Source organism: Oryx dammah, unplaced genomic scaffold (genome assembly GCF_014754425.2).
Source record: "Oryx dammah isolate SB20612 unplaced genomic scaffold, SCBI_Odam_1.1 HiC_scaffold_2, whole genome shotgun sequence".
Lineage (NCBI taxonomy): Eukaryota > Metazoa > Chordata > Mammalia > Artiodactyla > Bovidae > Oryx > Oryx dammah.
The window spans coordinates 85,899,249-85,916,975 of NW_024070186.1; the positions used below are offsets into that span (position 1 = coordinate 85,899,249).

The window sequence follows — 17,727 nt, forward strand, 5'->3', positions numbered from 1 at the left end:
AGGGTTGCAAAGAGTTGGACAAGACTGAGGGACTAAGCACGCACAAACTGGACGTATTTAAAGTGTACAGTCTGATGAGTTTTGAAATGTGTACATCTGTGAAATGCCACCACAATCAAGATACTAAACACACTTGTTACCCCAAACCATTCTCTGAGGCCTTTTTATATCTCTCCTTCCTTCAGTCCCCTCCCTGTGAGGCTGTTACTTTGTCAGAGCTGTACTGCTCGCCACACAAGCCAATAAACAGATGAGTTGCTGGGGCAAGGAATAGCAACTTTATTCGAAAAGCCAGCAGACAGAGAAGACAGTAGACTAGTGTCTCAAAGAACCATCCTCCATGAGTTAGAATTCAGGCCTCCTGTTTTTAGTAAAAAGCAGAGGGGGTGTGACTGGTTGTTGCAAACTTCTTGGTGAAGGAATCCTTTGTTCTTGCAGCTGTCCAGGTAGGTCTGGTTACAGTGTTCCTATAAACCTTCAACAAGACAGAAGTTATCCTCTATTCTCCATCTTTTGATCTCTATAAGAATGAAAAAGTGCTATACTTTTAAAAATCAGAGCCTTGAGAATGGGCTTTTCTGTATCTTTCAGGCTGTAGGTAACATTCTCTTAACTTGTAGCAAAAGCAGACAAATACAAAGATTAAAGGATCCACTATGGAGTCAGATTTTTTCTTCCCTGTTACAAGCCCAGTGTCACAGGCCTGGGTAGCAGGCGCCTGGCACAGGTTTGCCTAAACCCTGGCTCTCAGTCCTGGTGTGCTTCAAGGAGCACGAACAATGCCACCTTCTGAGGTCAAAGGGTGCTTTTGATTTTGCCAGCTTCCTCTAGCAGTGTGGCCTCCTACTGGGTCTACTCCCCTCCTCCCTGGGCTCTTAGCCCTCCGCCTCTGACCAGCCCTGCAGACCTGCCTCCTTGGATCTAAATCTCCCAGTTCCCTGAAGTTGGCCCACCTCCTCCTGGAGCTCAATTATCTCCTTTCCGGGAAAGTTGCCGGAGTCCCTGGTCTCGGATGTCACAGGTGCTTTCTTAGCAATTTTTGCCATTCAAAGTGGAGCAGGAACTCTGGTGGAGTCATCTTTGAGGGGGTACAGCAAGCTCTCTGGAAAGCACCCACACTTTTTTTGCTGCTTTAGATAGACATCTTTCTGAATCTCATTACTCATGCACTTTGTTGAGCAGGTTTGTGGTATAATTTAATCTTCTATGACTCAGGGCTGCCTTGGCAATCACATTTGTTAATGTCAGGTGACTGAGGGAGTGTGCAGTGTGGGTGGGGGGATGAGGGGAGACCAACCTCAGCGGTTTTACTGGAAGTTACTTTCTTGGAAAGCCCACACATGGCCTTTAGCCTCAGAAGAGGAGAGGAGGTTTTGTTTCTGTCTGGTCTGTCGGCAGCCTAACATGCAACCAAATTTATGACCAAATCGAGAGCTGAAACAAGCTTCTCTTAAATGGCTTTCTCATCCTGTATCAAAATAAGCATCCAAGGCACCCAGATCTGTACCTTGTTGGACGGTTCTTCATGCCCTTTCGCACACATTTTCTCCTCTGACCTTCACAATAACCCTGTGAGAATAGCTGGGCAGGTGCTGCTGCCCACTTTTAGATTCCTGCTGCACAGCAGCCTCAAAGATCAATTCCAGGTCCATTCATGACATGACAGGCAGAGTATACACCTTTAAGAAGTGTATAGCAGAGTCTGTCTCTGTGACCTTGGGGGGTACAAAGAATTTCTTGAAAGCACTAAGTGTTAAGAAAAAGATCAATAAATTCCACTACATTTACATGAAAGGCTGATGTGTCAGCATAGGTACATCAGTTATAGCAAATGTACTGTTATGGCAAGAGATGTTGGCAGTAGGTAGCTGTGCCTGTGTGGGGTCCAGCAGTGTATGGGAAATTCTCTGTATTTTCTGTTCTGTAATTTTGCTGTGAGCCTAAAACTGCTCTAAAAAATTAAGTCCACTTAAGAAGTATGGATGTGAGAGTTGGACTGTGAAGAAGAGTGAGCGCCGAAAAATTGATGCTTTTGAACTGTGGTGTTGGAGAAGACTCTTGAGAGTCCCTTGGACTGCAAGGAGATCCAACCAATCCATTCTGAAGGAGATCAGCCCTGGGATTTCTTTGGAAGGAATGATGCTAAAGCTGAAACTCTAGTACTTTGGTCACCTCATGGAAGAGTTGACTCATTGGAAAAGACTCTGATGCTGGGAGGGATTGGGGGCAGGAGGAGAAGGGGACGACCGAGGATGAGGTGGCTGGATGGCATCACTGACTCGATGGATGTGAATCTGAGTGAACTCCAGGAGTTGGTGATGGACAGGGAGGCCTGGCGTGCTGCGATTCATGGGGTCGCAAAGAGTCGGACACGACTGAGCGACTGAACTGAACTGAACAAGGAAAAAAAAGGAAAGTTTCTCTTCCTTAAAAGATGCTATAAATAAAGGGGAAAAGTGCAAAACAGAAGACACTGGGAACACACAGCCGATACAGTATGGGGTTAGAGTCCAGAGTACATCAAAAGCTCCTAGAAATAAATAAGAAAAAGACAAAGTACTACCAGGTGTTTTACAAGAGACATTGTCAGTAAACACAGAAAGATGCCCAACTTTGTTAGGAATCAGGAAAATGCAAATTGTAGATACCAGGAAGTACCATTTTACATCTACCATACTGACACAGGGGATAGCAGTTAGGATTGTCTTGCTGAGTATATTGTTGCTCTTATTGTTGCTACCCAGTCAAGACTTGCATCTGCCCTCTAGACCCAAACAGCACTTCCCTGAAGGGTCCAACATGCAGGAGCTTCAGGGCAGCAGCATTTGTCGAATCAAAAAACCTGTAAGTGAACCATGTGTGTGCGTGCTAAGTCACTTCAGTCAGTCGTGTCTGACTCTGTGCAACCCTGTGGACTGTAGCCTGCCAGTTGTCCATGGGATTCTCCAGACAAGAATACTGGAGTGGGCTGCCAGTATTTTAGCTGTTCAAAGTAAAATGGATAAATGGTATTATGTCATGTAACAGAACATGGCAGAGAAATGAATAAACCTCAGCTTCATTCATTAGCAGGTAAATTTCAAGAATATATTGTTGAATGACATAGTCATTTCCTGGGGCTGCCATAACAAAGTACCACAGACAGGGTGGCTTAAACAACAAATAAATTCTTTCACAGTTTGGAGGCTAGAAGTTCAAGATCAAGGTGTTGGCAGGCCCATGCTCCCTGTGAAGCTGCTGGGGGCTGGATCTGTTTCAGGCCTTTGTCTGAGCATCTGGTTGTTCTTTGACCTGACTGATGCCAACAGTCTTCCTGCAGTCTCCATGTGTGTGTGGCTCTGTGTCCAAATTTCCCCCTTTTTATAATTACACCAGTCATTATATTAAGAGCCCACTCTCCCACTCTAATAAGACTTTTTGATTTGCCATGCCTTGCAGTTTGCAGGATCTTAATTCTTCAACCAGGGATTGAGGTAGATATTATCACTATTTGACAATGGAGGAAACTCAGGGATACAGAAGTTTAAATGAAGATCACGTAAGTGGCAGAATTGAAATTTGGTTTCGTGTCTGTCTGACTCCAAGCACCAGGCTCTGCTCTCAAAACCACTGTATTTGGGAGTCGCCTGGTGGTCCAGTGGCTAAGACTCTGTGCTCCCAATGCAGGGGGCTTGTGTTTTCATTCTTGATTAGGGGACTAGATTCCACATGCCACAAGTAAGAGTCCGCATGCTGCAACTAAAGATCCTGCATACTGCAGCGCAGTAAAAAAAACAAACAAAAACCCACTATATTTTGCTTCTTTCCCAGCAAAGATACAGTTGCTTTTAGTTCAGAGAGTATTGATAAGAGCCAGGGTTAGAGTAGACATTGCATTGAAAAGAAAGAGATTACAATTAAAAAATTTTCTTAAATTTTATTGGAATATTGTTGATTTACAATGTTGTATTAGTTTCAGATGTACAGCAGGGTGATTCAATTATATATATATGTATTCATTTTTTATTTTTACTTTATTTATTTATTTTATCGTGGTTTTTTTCTCGGGGGGGGGTTATGTCTTGTGGGCTCTTTGCTGCAGTGCAGGGGCTTTTCTCTGGTTGCGGCATGCAGGCTTAGTTGCCCCAAGGTGTGTGAAATCTTAGTTCCCTGACCAGGGTTTGAATCCGTGTCCCCTGTATCGGGAGGTGAATTCTTTTTTTTTTTTTTTAATTTATTTATTTTTTATTTTACTTTACAATTCTGTATTGGTTTTGCCATAGGGAGGTGAATTCTTAACCACTGGACCACCAGGGAAATCCCTGTTCATTCTTTTTTAGATTCTTTTCTCATATAGGTTATCACAGAATATTGAGTAGAGTTCCCTGTGCTATGCTGTAGGTCCTTGTTGGTTATCAATCTTATACACAGTAGTGTGTGTATGTTCATCTCAAGCTCCCCTCCTGATTTATCCCTCCTCACTATGTTTCCTCTTTGGTAACAATACATGTTTGTTTTCAACATTTGTGTCTGTTTCTATTTTGTAAAGTTCGTTTGTGTCTATTAAAAAATAGATTAAAATCTATTAAAAATAGATTCCACATATAAGTGACATTATATGATATTTGTCTTTCTCTGCCTGACTTACTTCACCCAGTATGACAATCTCTAGGTCCATCCGTGTTGCTGCAAATGGCATTATTTCATCCTTTTTTATGTCCCACTCTAATGACCTTATTACCTCTGTGAAGATCCTCTATCCAAAAGAGGTCACATTCTGTAATGCTAAAGTTTAAGGCTCATGAGACCATCTTCTCTGAGGGGGACACAATTCAATCCATAACACATTTAAAAAGTGGCAGAATACGTTTAATGAGATACCATTTACATAAAGCTTCAGTTCAGTTCAGTCGCTCAGTTGTGTCCAACTCTTTGAGACCCCATGAATCGCAGCACGCCAGGCCTCCCTGTCCATCACCAACTCCTGGAGTTCACTCAAACTCACGTCCATTGAGTCGGTGATGCCATCCAGCCATCTCATCCTCTGTCATCCCCTTCTCCTCCTGCCCCCGATCCCTCCCAGCATCAGGGTCTTTTCCAATGAGTCAACTCTTCGCATGAGGTGGCCAAAGTACTGGAGTTTCAGCTTCAGCATCAGTCCTTCCAATGAACACCCAGGACTGATCTCCTTTAGAATGGACTGGTTGGATCTCTTTGCAGTCCAAGGGACTCTCAAGAGTCTTCTCCAACACCACAGTTCAAATGCATCAATTCTTCAGCGCTCAGCTTTCTTCACAGTCCAACTCTCACATCCATACATGACCACTGAAAAACCATAGATGACCTTTGTCTCTGCTTTTTAATATGCTATCTAGGTTGGTCATAACTTTCCTTCCAAGGAGTAAGCATCTTTTAATTTCATAAAGCTTGCTGCTGCTGCTAAGTCGCTTCAGTTGTGTCCAACTCTGTGTGACCCCATAGATGGCAGCCCACCAGGCTCCCCTGTCCCTGGGATTCTCCAGGCAAGAACACTGGAGTGGGTTGCCATTTCCTTCTGCAGTGCATGAAGGTGAAAAGTGAAAGTGAACTCGCTCAGTCGTGTCTGACTCTTAGCGACCCCATGGACTGTAGCCCTCCAGGCTCCTCAGTCCGTGGGATTTTCCAGGCAAGAGTACTGGAGTGGGATGCCATTGGGATACATAAGTACTTGAAAGTTTAATGAGAGAGGAGTGGTCAAGATGACTGAGTAGGAAGATGCAGAACTTATCTCCTCCTACAGGCACCCCCAGACTACAGCTCCTTAGAGAAAAACTGTCTATGAGAACAACCTGAAGACTGACAGAAGAGATTTTCCACAACTAAAGACAGAAAGAGGGAACCTATGAGATGGGTAGGAGAGGGGGAAATGTGATATAGTGAAGACCCACTCAACTGGGTGCGTAATCTACAAACAGTGGATAATTATAATTGCAGAGGGTCTCCCCAAAGAGTGAGGGGTCTGAGCCCAATATCAGGCTCCCTAGCCTAGGGGGCTTGCACCCAGAAGATGAACCCCCAGATCGTCTGCCTTTGAAAGCCAGCCGGGCTTGCATTCAGGAGAGCTGAAGGAAACAGAGACTCTACTCTTAAAGGGCTCATGCAAAATTTCACACACTCCAAAGGCACTGTGCAGAGGCAGTAATTTGTTAGGAGTCTGGGTCAGACCCACTTGTTGATCTTGGAGAGCCTCTTGGATAGGCAGGAGGTAACTGGGACCCCTTATGGGACTGAAGCGACTTAGCAGCAGCAGCAGCAGCATGGGACATAGATGTGGGCAGCAGCCATTTGGGGGAGCTTGCTCTACCTCGAGAACACCGGAGTTGGTGGCGTTCTCTCCTTAGCCTGTTGACACCAGGGGCTTACCCGCCAACCAGTGAGCCAGCACCAGCCCCAGGCCCCCAGGACCTATATAGCCAGACCCTTGGAGACCTGCCCCTGCCAACCAATGGGCTGGCATCGGCCCTGGGACACCTCAGGCTGCACGGCCAACCACACTAGGATGCAGCCCTGCCTGCCCACAGCTGGCAGCCTCTGCACGGGGCAGGGCCTGGGGCTGCCCCATGGGCAAGGGGCCAGCCCTGCCTACCAGTGCACCCACAATGGTCAGCCCTGCCACAACAGAAGGGTTCACACAGTTCACAGAGGGGGTGCCCCCCAAGAGCATATAGCTCTGGTGACCAGAGGGGGATGTGCTGCTTGGCCCCATAGGGTGTCTCCTACCTAAGGCCACTTCTCCAAGAGAAATATAACCAACCTCCATAATACATAGAAATGAAAACAGAATTGGTGAGAATGAGGCAACAGAGGAATATGTTCCAAATGAACGAACAAGATAAAATCCTATAAGGAGAGCTAATCAAAGTGGAGATAATCTACTTTAAAAAGAATTCAAAGTAATTCTTTGATCATGTAGATACTCGGGAGAAGAATGGATAAACACAGTGAGAAATTTAATGAAGAATTAGAAAGTATAGAGAAGAGCCAAACAGAGCTAAAGAATACATAACTGAAATAAAAAAATTCACTAGAAGGAATCAAAATTAGATGATACAAAGGAACATGCCAATCAACTGGAAGACAGAGCAGTGGTAACTACCCAACTCAACAGAAACAAGAATTTTCAAACTGATGATAAAGAGACCTCTGGGGCAGCATCAGGGATACTAACATTCACATTATAGGGGTCCCAGAAGGAGAAGAGAGAAAGAAAGGGACAGAGAACTTACTTAAATAGACAATAGCTGAAAAGTTCTCTAACCTGTAAGATCTGAATAGATATTTTCCCAAGAAGACACTCAGATGACCAACAGACACATGAAAAGATGCTCAGCATCACCAATCACCAAGAAAATCCAAATCAAAACCACAATGAGATATCACCTCGTACCTGTCAGAGTGGCTGTTATCAACAAAAATATAATAAGTGTTGTCAAGGATGTGGTGAAAGGGTAACCCTTGTACACTGTTGCTCGGAGTGTAAATTTGTGCAGTCTCCATGGAAAACAGTTTGGAGGTTCCTCAAAGATGAAAAATACCATTTGATTCAGCAATTTCACTTCTGGATGTTTCTCCAAAGAAAACAAAACACTAGTTTGAAAAGATATACGTTCCCTTATGCTCATTTCAGTGCTACTTTCAGGAACCAAGATACGGAAGCAACCTAAGTGTCCATTAGTAGATGAATGAATAAGGAAGATATGATATATATACAATAGAATACTACTCAGCCATAAAAAAAAGAAATCTTGTCATTTGTGAACATGATGGGCCTTGCAAGTATTTTTTAACTGTATAATACTAGTGATTATTTTTATTTAATTTTTAATTTTTAAAATTTGTTATTGAAGTATAGTTGACTAACAAGGTTCTTTTAATTTCTTTTGTACAGTAAAGTGATTCAGTTATATGTATACATATATAAATCCTTTTTTATATTCTTTTCCTTTATTATTTATCTCAGGATATTGAATATAGTTCTCTGTGCTATACAGTAGGATCTTGTTGTTTATCCATTTTATATGTAATATTAATGGTTTGCATCTGCTAACCCAAACTCCCAGACCGTCCCCTTCTCCCCTTCCCCTTGGCAACCACAAGCCTGTTCTCTGAGCCTGTGAGTCTGTTTCTGTTTCACAGATAGATTCATTTGTGTCATACTTTAGATTCCACATATAAGTGATATCATTCAGTATTCGTCCTTCTTTCTTTTTTTTTATACTCATTTTTATTATTTATTTACTTGGCTGTAGTTGCAGCATATGGGATCTAGTTCCTCGACTAGGGATCAAACCCAGGCCCCCTGCATTGGGAGCGCAGAGTCTTAGCCACGGGACCACCAGAGAGGTCGCTGTCCTTCTCTCTCTGGCTGACTTCACATAGCATGACAATCTTTGATTCCACCCATGTTGCTGCAGACGGCGTCATTTCATTCTTTTTTCTGGCTGAGTGGTATTCCATCGTATATAGGTACCTCATCTTCTTTGTGCATCCATCCATCAGTGGACATTTATGTTGTTCCTATGTCTTGGCTATTGTGAATAGTGCTGCTGTGAACATAGGGTGCATGTGTTTTTTTGAATTATAGTTTTGTTAGGAATGGGACTGCTGGATCACATGGTAATTCTGTTTTCAGGTTTTTGTGGAGTTTCCATACTGTTTTCCACAGGGGCTGCACCAACTCATGTTCCCGTCAACAGTGTGCCACACCCTCTCCAGCATTTGCTGTCTGTATACTTTCTGATAATGGTCATCCTGACTGGTGTGCAGTGATATCTCGTTGTAGTTTTGATTTGCATTTCTCTAATAATTAGTGTTGTTGAGCATATTTTCACACGCCTCTTGCCCATCCATATGTCTTCTTTGGAGAAATGTCTAGTCTCCTGCTCATTTTTCTACTGGGTTGTTTGGTTTTTTGTTGTTGGGTTGTATGAAATATTTGTATATTTTGGAAATTAAGCCCCTGTTGTGGACCTTGAAAGTATTACACTAAATGAAATAAGTTAGATAAAGACAAATATATGATTTCACTTATATGTGGAATCTAAAAACCAAAACAAATGAACAAACATTACAAAATAGAAACAGACTCATTGATACAGAGAAGAAATAGGTGATTGCCAGAGGGGAGGAGAGTGGGAGAAGAGGGAAATAGTTGAGGGAGATTAAGAGGTACAAACTTCCAGTTACAAAATAAAAGAGTCATAGGGGTGAGATGTACAGCATGGGGAATATAGGCAATAATATTGTAATAACTTTGTATGGTTACAGATGGTAACTAGGCTCAATTGTGATGGTTGTTTTATAATATACAGAAATATCAAATCACTATGTTGTATACCTGGAGCTAACATAGTGTTTAGGTAAATTATACTTCAATTAATAAGAAAAACAAGTTTAGTGAAAAGGAAGGGAATGGTAGATGACAAATCTGGAATAGTGGGTATTCTTGGCCGGAGGAGAGAAGGACGTGATTAAGGACTTCAGATGCCTTTTGTTGTCATTGTTCAGTTGATTAGTCATGTCCGACTCTTTGTGATGCCTTGGAATTTCAGATGCTTAAACTGAGTGGAAGATGCATAGCTTTGTTTTCATATCCTTGATAATATATGTGTTACTTTTATGTAAGAAGCAATTCATAAAAAGTACACACTTTTCAAAAAAGAATCAGAAAAAAAGACTTGGAGGCAAGTATCCATAACACTTTGGAGAAGTCTTGCTATTGAGGGAGGAGTGAAACGGGGTGATGGCTGAGGCTGCGGGGATGAGGGAAATTTTCTTGTTTCAGAGAGATGAAGTGTCTCACTGAGGCTCACACAGCTGGCCTGGGTCAGCCGGGAGTGGCTCCCAGGCCCTGGCCCCCAACACAGTGCCCCTTCCGCCCCTACAGCTGCTGCCTCTTTCTTGTGGTCATTATGAGGGTCCTTGGATACTGGCCCTCAGGGTGGTCCCCCTACTCCTATGGGAATTCCAGGACCAGAGCCTTGGAGCTGGAGGGACCAGTGCTGCCTCTTGACTTGACTGATCTTCTCTCTCACTTGTCTCTTACTGTGACATGAAACCAGCTCCAGACATGTGCCTGGCTCTTCTCTCTGGTCAAGGGCAAACCACCCACCCACATGCCTGCCTCTGGAGGGGGTGCCTGCGCTGTGAACCTAAGACCATCTTTGCTGAGTTTACAGTAGAAGCAAGGTCTGAGATACCATCCTGGAGGGTTTTCCTGGTTCTTCCGGAGAGCCAGAATGTAGTCATGAGGCCATTAGCCCTGAGGCTGTCAAAAGAGAGCCCCAAATGACCCCGCAGCTGTTCTGGAAGCTGGTGCTTGGTCCAGTGAGATGGAGAATTTGCACTCTGCTGTGACCCCAGCTGTCCCTGGCATGATGGGGCACACTCAGCTTTAGCTCAGTCCATCCATCAAGAAAAGGGAACGGTGTTCCCCTTTGTGTGCTTCGTTTTCTCCTGTGAAAGGACAGAGTTGGATGGGGCCATCTCTAAGTCCCTTCCAGACACAGAGATTCTAGATGTTTTGTACGATGTCATTTGAACCTACAAAGTTAGCTCATAGAGACACAGGGGCTCTTTTTTATTTTGCTGAAGTGCCAGAGCATTCAGTTCCCCAGCACCTACAGGAGCAAATCCAGAAGTCCAAGGCGGGAAGGTCTGGGGTCTTCTGAGCCCCAGCAGGGACAGAGCACAGCGCACGGGCCAGCTGTGCCCTGTGCCCAGAAACAAGTGTCAGGAGAGCCCTGCCGCTGTGTGCCAGCGGCCTCAAGATACTCTGACTCAGGGTCTTCACTTCTGGAGAATTATTCTAAAGAAACAGTCAGATATGTAGATAACAGTGTATATATAAGTGTGTTATCACAGTACTGTTTAAAAATATTGAAAAACTTTATAAACAACTCAAATGTTCAGAAATTGGTGACTAGTTGAATACATTTTGGTCCATATGATCATGTACCAGGAAGCTATTAAAAATCATGTTCGATCCCTGCTTCAGGAAGATTCCTCATGCCTCTGAGTAACTAACCCTGTGCACCACAGCTGCTGAAGTTGTGCGCTCTAGAGCCCCTGAGCTGCAATGAGAGTAGCCCCTGCTCCCTGCAACAAGAGAGAACCCACACACAGCAACGAAGACCCAGCACAGCCATAAATAAAGAAATGAATTAAACTCATGTTAGGGGAAATTTTGGAGATACTTCTAATACATTAAGTGAAACAGTAATATGTATAATTGTATCTATTGAGTGATATAAATTGCAGATGGATAGATAGGTGTATACACATGTATATTTTCAAAATACAGAAGGGTGTATATCATACTGTCAGCAGCAATTATCTCTGGATAGTAGGGCTATGGGTAATTTTTATTTCTTTATGAGTTTTTATATACAATATCTGAGATATATTACAGCTTTTCTTCTTTAGACTTCTTTGTAAGTACAAGATTTTTAATAAATGTTTCTGCCTGGGGTAGTTGACTATAGTATATTATTGGTCTTCCCTGGTGGCTCAGATGGTAAAGCGTCTGTCTACAGTGCGGGAGACCCGGGTTCAGTCCCTGGGTTGGGGAGATCCCCTGGAGAAGGAAATGGCAACCCACTCCAGTACTATTGCCTGGAAAATCCCATGGACAGAGGAGCTTGGTAGGCTACAGTCCATGGGGTCGCAAAGAGTCAGACACGACTGAGCGACTTCACTCACTTATATGTAGAAAAACCACAAAATATTATTAGGATTTTTACTTTTAATAGAGGTAAATATTTTTAACAGTGGTAAAAGACACATAATATAAAATTTACCATTTTTAAGTGTACAGTTAGTAGTGTTAACTACCTTCACATTGTTGTCTAACCAAACTCCAGGACTCTTTTCATCCTACGAAGCCCTACCCATTGAATAAAGGCTCTCCACACCCACAGCTGCAGCACTTACCTACTGTCTGTCTCCATGTACTGACCACCCCAGGTACTTCATGGCTTTGTGATTGGCTTATTTCGCTTAACATGATGTCATTAAGGTTCATCCATGTAGTAACATGTGTCAGAATTTCATTCCTTTTTAAGGCTAAATAGTATTCTGTTATGTTTATACCACTTTTTTTTATACATTTGTCTGTCAGTGTATACTTGGGTTGCTTCCACCTTTTGGCTCTTGTGAATATTGCTGCTATACATGGATGTACAAATTCTCTTCAAGACCCTACTCAGTTCTTTTGGTTATATATTCAAAAGTGGAGTTACTGAGTCATATGATAAATCTTTTTTTTTTTTTTTTACTGTGCACAAGGGTTCCTGACCAATATTGTTACTTTCTGTTTTGTTTTGATAGTAGCCGCCCCCAAAAACTCATTTTAAAAAGAGGACAGTCTAAGCTGGAATTTTGCCCATACCCTCTGAGTGCCAGGTAATGACTCCTGGGCTGAGGGCAAAGAGTATATGTACACAGAGGTTTATACAAACTCCAAGCCTTCCCGGAGCTTGTGGGCCAGCCAGGAGCTTGTTCTGGCTATAACTTATCACTCAGGACCTCGCTGGAGGGGTCTGGTCGCATGCCCTAAACTCATTTCAAAGCAGAGCCATTCAGGCTAACCTCGTGCCAGAGCTGCTGAGGTTTGTAACCCACCCTGTGACTATGGCTGTACAGGGGTGCATCCAGGCCTGGCCTGGCAAGTGCAGCAGGCTGAGCCATGGCACACTTATGGGTTCCTTGCTTCTGGCATCACTGCCAGCCTGTCCTTAGGTCTTCCTGGTCTCTGGGGCTAAAGCAGGGTTGGGGCTAGATTGCCCCCAGTCAGAGCTGCTCCCAAAGGCAGTGCAGAGAAATGGAGGTCCCTGGGCAAACCTGGTCATTGATGGGGACCCGTTCTTGGGCTCTGTGGAGGGTCAGAATAAGTCATTAGTGGGCAGCTGAGCAGTAGGCAGAAAGCAGCGATGTCAGCCCTTGTATCTCCAGACAGGCCTGCGAGATGGCCTCCAAGATGGTGGGTGCCCGGATGCTCCATGTCACAGAACTTTTGCCTTGAAATTGCTGGAGGCAGAAGGATGGCCTTGCTGACCTCTGGAGGGCCCAACCAGCCCAAGGATGTCACTTGATATCTCACTCTCATACTGATGCCTATCATAAATATTTATGTGTACAATACATTTTTAAACCTTTTTTGGGGGGCTGCACCCAGTTTTCATTGTGGCACAAATCTTTTAGTTGCAGCATGCAAACTCTTAGTTGTGGCAGGCGGGATCTAGTTCCCCAACCAGGGATCGAACCCCAGCCCCCTGCATTGGGAGCTCGATGTCTCAGCCACTGGACATCAGGGAAGTCCCCACGGTACAGTTTATTATGTGTCCTATTTCAGTTTCTGTCTCTGAGACCCGGAGGCTCCCTGGAATTTCTTTTATTTGGGATTGTTAGAATCAGTGGCTCCCACCCCTTCTCCTGGCCCCTGGACCTTCTGCCGGTGGTCTGAGGTGCGGCAAAAGGCACAGGGAGGGACAGGCCATTGTCACAGGCCCCACTGTGGGGGCAGCTCTGTCTCATGCTGGGGAAATTCACATCCATTGTGGTCTGTGGAAACCCATAGTCCCCCTGGTGACTCTCATCAGACAGAAGTGACCTTCCTCAGGCAGAAGTAGGGAGTATGACACATGGTCACTGGCTTGGGAAAGCTTGCTGACCCATCTCCCATGGGTCTGTCCTGTCCTGACTCACCCAGGGGCAGCAGCTGCTCTTCGTGTAGGACCTGAGGGGCTGCTGAGGGGCTGCTATGGCGGCACCCAGGGCCAGCCGCACAAGCAGGAGACCTCTGCCGTCACACAGGACTCTGTGCTCTGAAGGGCCCTACCCTCAGTTTAAGGCTCTGCTGTCACCGAAATTAATTTTTAATAAATTAAGCTGGTCCTGGTGGCACCTCTTCCATGGCAGCTCTGGAGGACTGCTCTCAAGGGCAGGAAGGACAAGACCACACCACACCCACAACAGCCTGTGCTACCTCTGAAGTCCCAGCGTTTTGAACTAGCACAACACATAATTGTCACTATGTCCTGCCCCATTTTAGACTTATTTGCCTGCATGTTCCATTCTGCAACTAGACTGTCCCCTCCTGGGGTGAGGGCCAGGCCTCCAAGCAGCTGGCACTTGATACTCAATAAATGCCAGTTGAAGTGACTTCTGATGACTTCAAGCCAAGTCAGCTTTTTAGTGGCAAAGAACAAAACAGACAATCCGTGATTATGAAAAGTTAGATTTTGTAAGGAAAGTATATGGGAAATAATGTGATCTTGGTTTATGCAAAACCACAGCTGGGCCATGGCTGCATTTCCACATTGCTGCATCTCTGGAAAAGCACTGATACTATCACATGCCTGCTGCTTCTGGGCACCGTGCTGGGTACTCTAGTGCACCATCTCCTATTTAATCCCTACAGCCTCTCAAGGTCGACTAGGCCCAGAGAGCTGAGCAGCTTGCCCAAGGCCACACATTGGCCAGAAGAAGAATGGGGATATGAATGTAGGTCTGCCTGACTTCAGAGGCCTCCTTACTGGTGTTTTGATCCTGGGGAAGGGCAAGAGACGGTAACTGAGTGAAGGAGGAGGGGGTGGCTTCCTATAAGGAGCAGTCACTTTAGAACCAAATCACTTTAGAACCAAATAGCAGGGTAATATCTGGAGTAATGCCTGTAACATCTTAAGGATGAATTCCTGCAAAACGTGATGTGCAGGGTGTAAAACACACCTCTCCTGCCTATAGGAACCGAGATATAATAACATTTATCTCGTGGGGTTGCCCTGAAGATCAGTTGAGACAATGATGCCTGAGATGATTGTATCAAGGAAGCAGACTTCGGTGTCTCGGATTATTGCCTTTTCAGAGTGAGGCCTCATAGTTTTTCTGGAGACTGTTTCAGCTCCACTTTGGTATATTAATTTAGTCTTTACCGAAAATGTTCACCACTGAGGGTATCACCCATGGACTTGGTTGCCTTCCCAATATCCATTTCCCCTTTCATTCTTACTAACAGAGCCCTCATTTTGTTTGGTGCAACAGAATGGCCAACAAGCCTAGGCCATGGTCATGGCAACCTTGTGCTCTGCTTTCCCAGCCTGCCTTGCAGCTGAGAGAGACCATGTGACCAACTCTGGCCAATGGGATTGAAGTGGGACAGGCTGCCTGGCACAGTTCTTTCTAGGTTGAAAAGGTTCTTTCTAGTCTTTCTTCCTAGGTTGAAAATATTTCTGATATTGGAAACAGCAGTAACTATATTTCCATAGAAAAAGGCCAAAAGAATCACAAAGATGCCAGCCCTGATACCCTTAAGCACCAGCCCCTACCCACTTTCAGATATTTTATTTTGTGAGACAAAGAAGCCATTATTTGTTCAAGTGCCTGCAAGGTGGGTTTCTGTTGCTTATAGCCATATTTATACTTGACTGACAGTGTGGCACTTCTCTCTGCTTTTACTCCTGTGTGCCACAGGAGAGATGGGCTAAGGTCCTTGAGGAACTCCCAATCCTGCAGGGCTTCTCTCCTGTCTTTATTCAGACTTTTATCAGACCTTTTTGTGCTCTTGGAGCCTTGAGGGCATCCTGGTCTGACCACCCAGTTTGCCCATCTCCCTCATCTATTCTGACCTCAATTTTCCATTTCCTTTGGCTAATTCCCTAAATCATCTTCCTGTCACACATACTAAGTGAGTGTCTACTCCCTACATCATGTGGTACACAGAACACACGCACACATACACACACACACTCCACATACACCTCTCTCCTGGACTTTTTGTCTTCTTGATAAATGGAAAGCCACAGATCTGAAATGCAGTGCCCTGATTATGCTTCCGCCCAATTCCATCTGCTCTTGCCAGATGGAGTGCTCTTAATCCACATATAATTTTAGATACAGGAGAGGCTGCCACGGAGACCAGACACCCTCACTGGCACAGAGAGCCTGTCGTTTCTCCTCTGCCCCCAGCTGTGCCCCACTGGTGTAGCTCGGGAGACGTACTGAGGAAGGTCTGAGAGCAGAGCCTCTCCAGGATTCTCAGTGGAGTGCTGACCTTGGAGGGCAGGACTCCAGGGCCTCCCTGAGGGCTATTTGGGGACTACCTACCCAGGTCCCACCCCTACTCGAGCAGGCCCAGAGCTGGCCAGAGTGGTTGGTGCTCGAGGGAATCAACTATTTTCTTCTGCCTAGGTTTGCTGCGCTTCTGGCTGAGAAGGTCCTGACCCGTTCTAGTCCTCAGCCCTCTCCCATGTGGGAAAGAGGGGACTGTAGCTTTGCCACTGACAGTATGAGCTATAAGGAGCCCCTGGGGGAGGGGGGGCAGTGACTCACCACATTGGATGAGGGAATGGCCCCTTGTCTTGTAGGAATGCTTTCTCAACGGGAACTGCCACGCTGCCTGGCTGATCTCCTGAGTTATGTAACCCAGGCTGCAGGGAGCAGCTCCCGCTGTGTGGGCCTGCCCTGGGGACCACAAGCTCTGTCTCCTTATCCACACCATGGTGCCTCCTGATGTTGCATGAAGGGGGACCCCTTCCAGGGCCTGAAAGGGGGCTCTTGTCCAACACTCAGAAATGAATTGTCTGAGGAGACACAAGTGCTGACAAGGCAAGAGACTTTATTGGGAAGAGGCTCCTGGGCCGAGAACAGGAGGGTCAGGGAAACCAGGAGGACTGCTTGCCGCCTGGCTCACAGTCTTGGGTTTTACGGTGATGTAATTAGTTTCTGGGTTGTCTTTGGGCAGTAATTCTGACTAAGGGTCCTTCCTGGCATTGCTCACCCAAGATGGATGCCAGCGACAGGGATTCTGAGAGGTGGTCGGACACGTGGTGTCTCCTTTTAACCTCTGCTGAACTCTTCCCCTTGGTGGTTGCTTGTTAGTTTCCTGTTTCTTACCAAGAACACCTGTCTTAAAATAACTCATGCAGATGGTTACTGTGCTGCCTGACCAGGGTGGATGGTTTCAGTCAATGTGCTTCCCCTAACACTGACACACTCAGCAGATGGTCTGAAAGCTTCTTGCAGGCATCTCTCCCATCCTGGGGAGCCTTGCTGAGGTGGTTGCGGGTGGGCAATCAAAGCTTTCTCCTGGGTGTCAGGAGGCTGTAGGCTTCCAGGCTCTCTTTTTGGGCACTACTGGCTTAGGCGGGCTCAGCCTGTGGACTGCAGGGCATAGCTGAAGGTCAGGAAGGAGAAGGGAAGAGCACCCCACCGTTAAAGGTCACAGGCCTAAGCAGGGTCTCAGACTCCACCAGGGGAGCTCCAGTATATTTTGGAAAGAGGCTTGGTTCTAATATCAGAATCGAGTCAAGAACTGACCATGTGACCTTATTGCTTTTCCTGTTGGAATCTCAGCTTCCTTCTGAGTGGAAGCTCTCCATGAACCACAGGGCTGGCAGAGAAGGACTTCTGTAGTCAGCGGGGGCCTCTCTTGTCCACCTCCATGCAGTGGGGACTCCCTCTTCTTCTATTCCCTTGGTATGTCCTGGACTTACTTCCTTGTGAAAGCTTCACACAGGTCATATCAAACAGTAAAACAAGCTCCCATGCATGCATGCATGCTAAGTTGCTCAGTCGTGTCCAACTCTTTGGGACCCCATGGACTGTAACCCACCAGGCTCTACTGTCCATGGGGTTGCCATGCCCTCCTCCAGGGGATCTTCCTGACTCAGGGATCAAACCCGTGTTTCTCAGTCTCCTGCATTGGCAGGCAGG

At 45.5% G+C, this 17,727-nt stretch overlaps 1 long non-coding RNA gene across 1 annotated transcript; it reads right to left on the reverse strand.

The window, feature by feature from the left end:
* Window positions 1-255: 255 nt before the first annotated feature.
* Window positions 256-16,383, reverse strand: LOC120870454. Its single transcript, XR_005722776.1, has 2 exons — window positions 16,345-16,383; window positions 256-520 (listed from the first exon to the last, which is right to left on the reverse strand). It is a non-coding gene; the product is annotated as an uncharacterized LOC120870454 (long non-coding RNA).
* Window positions 16,384-17,727: the final 1,344 nt, after the last annotated feature.